At 43.1% G+C, this 4,071-nt stretch overlaps 1 long non-coding RNA gene across 1 annotated transcript; it reads right to left on the bottom strand.

The window, feature by feature from the left end:
- Positions 1 to 2,354: 2,354 nt before the first annotated feature.
- Positions 2,355 to 4,067, bottom strand: LOC119303711. The gene is made up of 3 exons (XR_005147983.1): positions 4,000 to 4,067; positions 3,853 to 3,914; positions 2,355 to 2,675 (listed from the first exon to the last, which is right to left on the bottom strand). It is a non-coding gene; the product is annotated as an uncharacterized LOC119303711 (long non-coding RNA).
- Between the last annotated feature and the right edge of the window lie 4 nt (positions 4,068 to 4,071).

Below are 4,071 nucleotides of genomic sequence, written 5' to 3'. Positions count from 1 at the left end.
ATTTCGCTCTTCGATGCATTGACGAAGCGTTCGACCCAACCGAGGGCGAGGCCAGAGAAGTGATCGAGGAATCCAACGTCGATTTTGACATCAACGACACTAAATTGGCTTCGTCGCTAAACTCAGAGCAGAGGGTTGCATACGATGAGATACTAGCTTCTGTTGAACACGGTGATGGGGTGTGTTCTTTGTTGATGGCCCGGGAGGTACAGGGAAGACCTTCCTGTACAGGGCGCTGCTCGCCAAGGTTCGAAGCGAGGGAAGCATCTCTATCGCTACCGCGACGTCAGGCGTCGCCGCTTCTATCATGCCTGGAGGCAGGACTGCCCACTCGAGGTTCAAGATCCCGTTGAGCTGCGACGATGGCGCCTCATGCACCTTCACGAAGCAGAGTGGTACCGCCAAGCTACTGAGGATGGCCTGATTGATACTATGGGATGAGGCCACCATGACTAAGCGACAGGCGGTCGAGGCATTGGACAACAGCATGCGTGACATCATGGGAAGACGGGACCGACCCTTTGGAGGAAAAACTGTTGTGTTTGGCGGGGACTTCAGACAGGTGCTTCCGGTCGTCAGGAGGGGGTCCTGGGGTCAGATAATCGATGCAACCCTCCGAAGTTCACATCTCTGGAAGGGTATGCGCCAACTAAGGCTCATCACCAACATGAGGGCTCATAATGACACCTTGTTTGCGGATTACTTGCTAAGGGTAGGCAATGGCACCGAGGAAGTTGACGATCAAGGAAACATACGACTCCCTGAAGATATTTGTGTGCCGTCTACAGGCGAGGGTGCCGACCTGGAGAAGCTGATTGACCATGTGTTCCCAAGACTAGATGAGAACATGTCCGATCCGAATTACATGACTTCACGCGCAATCCTCTCCACCATGAACGACAACGTCGACAAGATAAACATACGCATGGTAGAGCGTTTTCGGGGAGAAGAAGTAATCTACCATAGCTTTGACAGTGCAGAAGACGACCCGTATGGCTACTATGCTCCCGAGTTCCTAAATGGATTGACTCCCAACGGTCTGCCTCCGCATGCACTCAAACTGAAGCTCAACTGCCCTGTCATACTTCTGAGGAACATTGATCCGGCTAATGGTCTGTGTAACGGGACGAGGCTTGTGGTGCGAGGTTTCGAGAGGAACGCCATCGACGCAGAAATAGTGATCGGACAACACGCAGGTAGGAGGGTATTCCTTCCTCGAATACCCATATGCCCGTCTGACAACGACATGTTTCCATTCAAGTTCAAGAGGAAGCAATTTCCTGTAAGGCTTAGCTTTGCTATGACGATTAACAAGGCTCAAGGACAGACGATTCCGATTGTTGGCGTGTACCTACCTAATCCGGTGTTCTCTCATGGTCAACTCTATGTCGCATTGTCTCGAGCCACCGCGAAGAAAAATATAAAGATCCTCATTGAGAAGGAGAAGGAGAAGGAGAATGCCAAGAAGCAAAGCGGTAAATCTAAGAAGCGAAAAAGACCTGTCTTGTCCTTATAGACCTCGATGAAGAACATCGTCTATAAGGAAGTCCTTACAGGCTAAAGTCCGCTCTTAGATATGACAGAGGATTTACTCTTATGCTACAGATAATTTGGTGCTTTCGATGTTCTTGTACAGATCTCTATATTTCGATGTTAGCAATTGAACTTTATTATGCTTATACTACAAGGCGTGATTTAATAATATTGCCTCAAATTTGAGACTTTGCAAGTTGCCAAGTTTTGCTGTATGTGACATTATTTTCCATTTTGTTGGTTTGCTTATGTATATTATTCTTTTGTTGTTTTGTAATCAATCATCTACAACATCTAAACTCGGCTTTGTTTTCTTGTACAAATAATGCACACTGCCTGGGTCACTCCGTTGTTGTAAAACTAGACTCCACTGGAGTGTTCTACATTATATAAATATTTATGATGCGGCCCCAAAGCATGCACAGTCAATGTTATTATTATTTTACTATTTATTTATTTCCCTTATGCAGAATAACTCTGGTTGCTTGATCATGACCGAGACTATCTTTGGTATTAGAACTCCAGTTACACCAATTGGTTATTTGCATCTCAAGTTAAGTTAGTCACTGTTAATCAACAATGAAATGTGGCCATTGGTTCTTCGATAATTGATGGTACAGATGGGCAAAGCAACCAGAGTATATCCCACTGGATTAATGGTACAGATGGGCAAACCGTTAAGGGCGGTGGCTTCACTGCCTTAGGCTGGACGGTTCAATATTTAGTAGCAAACCGTTAAATATTTAGTAGCAATATTAACTCCCTTTGATCCCATTACAAATTAATTTCAGTTAAAAAAAACTTGTATCTCAGAATAAAGGTGGTGAAACTCCCCTTAATCTGTACCAGATATTAATACTTAACCCTACATGGAACATTGCAAGTAGTCACTGGAAATCGTAGTGATGCTGAAAACAAGGTGTACAGTAAACATCCATGGCAATAGCTAATGGTTCAAAAGCCAACAGAGAAACTCTACTTCACAGAAAGCTTGTGTGCGTTTGGAAGCAAAGTAATTTTGAAGTTTTTCAGGAATAGGAGCCCACAGTTTACCTCCTATCTTTGGAAGCCCATTCACAATCCTTACATCCTTTGATAGAAATGAGATGAACCAGTCGGCGTTAAAAATTTCAGCAAAGTCACTGCAGAGTGCAGAGAAATGGTATAAACACAAGAAACACGTTTCAGTCTTCTTAAAAACATGAGCAGACCTAGAAGACTAGGATAAGAAATTGCAGGTACTTGAAAAAACCTGCTGCTTTCCAGAAGGAGGTTTGGTCCAATTTGGGAACAACGAGTGTTGCATTTAAAATACGTGCAGCAACAACAACATCAATTATCTGAGAAGAAGCACACATTAATCAGGATAATGGGCATAGTTATGTGAATATTATAATATGTAATCAGGAAACACACGTAGCTACTACATAGTTAGCTGTGAAACATGACGAGACACTCCTAAGCTTACTCACTTTCAAAATAAAAATTGCAGAGACCTCAGACTGCAAGCTTTGCCACATCCTTACACACTACTATACTCAGGAGGTGCCAAACTGTTCATCGAATTAGCCTATAATTTTCATAGTCTGACTGAAGATTACTAATGGTTTAAAAATATTGCAAGAGAATACAAGCTCTAACATGTGTTTTGTGGTTTCTGGAAAAAGCCATAGTACTACCTACTTTCAAGTGTTTGGCTTAAAAAATATTGTTGTTTAAGGTACTGTGGTATCTATCATATTGAAGTTTTTCTGCAGCATTTAAAAAAATACTGTCGCGGTCAATTTTTTTTAACTAAACCAACAGAAAACATGAGGGAGAGATTAACAGAGAAATGTTACACGGCAGGGGATTCATCTTTACACCAAGTCAAGACAGAGTATTCATAGTTTTATTAGGCTCTGTTCCATGATAGCTAGCACCACAATCCTTTGCAAAAGGTGTCGAGATTTGTTGCTATTTCTTACAAATTTGGAGCACCATATTAAAGTACATTTAGAAGAGGCATGCTTAGATCATACGGCAATTTCATCTACTACTGATCAAGTCACCATTAGTATAAAACTTGACAAAAAATACTGTGTCCCAAAATACAGAATGCAATGCAAACTGCCCTATTCGTGCCATCATGCAGAAGTAGTAATTTCATTTTTTGCCTACTCACTACTCGAGCATTTGTACATAGCATCTACCATTCAATAACTAATCCTTAAACAGAAAATTAAATTGGGCGAAGCGAGCACGGCACATTTTCAACTCGGCTACATCTAACAGAAGCACAAAACTTAAATAAACACCAACGAAGCAACTGAAGAGTACCTCCTCCACGCCAGCCTTTAGCCTCCATCTTGCCCTCACGCACAGCCACTCGGTCCGCATATCTGCAGAAACAGAAACATTACTCCTCCAAGCCCACAGCAATGGCATGCATTTCTCGAAACCACACCAATTCGAGCCAGACCGCACCTGGACCACTCCTCCCCAAATCACGGATATCACGGCGCTTACCTCCGCGTGGGAGAGTTCGATCTTGAACGC

The sequence above is a fragment of the Triticum dicoccoides genome, chromosome 5A, assembly GCF_002162155.2.
Source record: "Triticum dicoccoides isolate Atlit2015 ecotype Zavitan chromosome 5A, WEW_v2.0, whole genome shotgun sequence".
In the NCBI taxonomy this organism is placed as follows: Eukaryota; Viridiplantae; Streptophyta; class Magnoliopsida; order Poales; family Poaceae; genus Triticum; species Triticum dicoccoides.
This window is presented reverse-complemented; position numbering and strand designations above follow the sequence as displayed.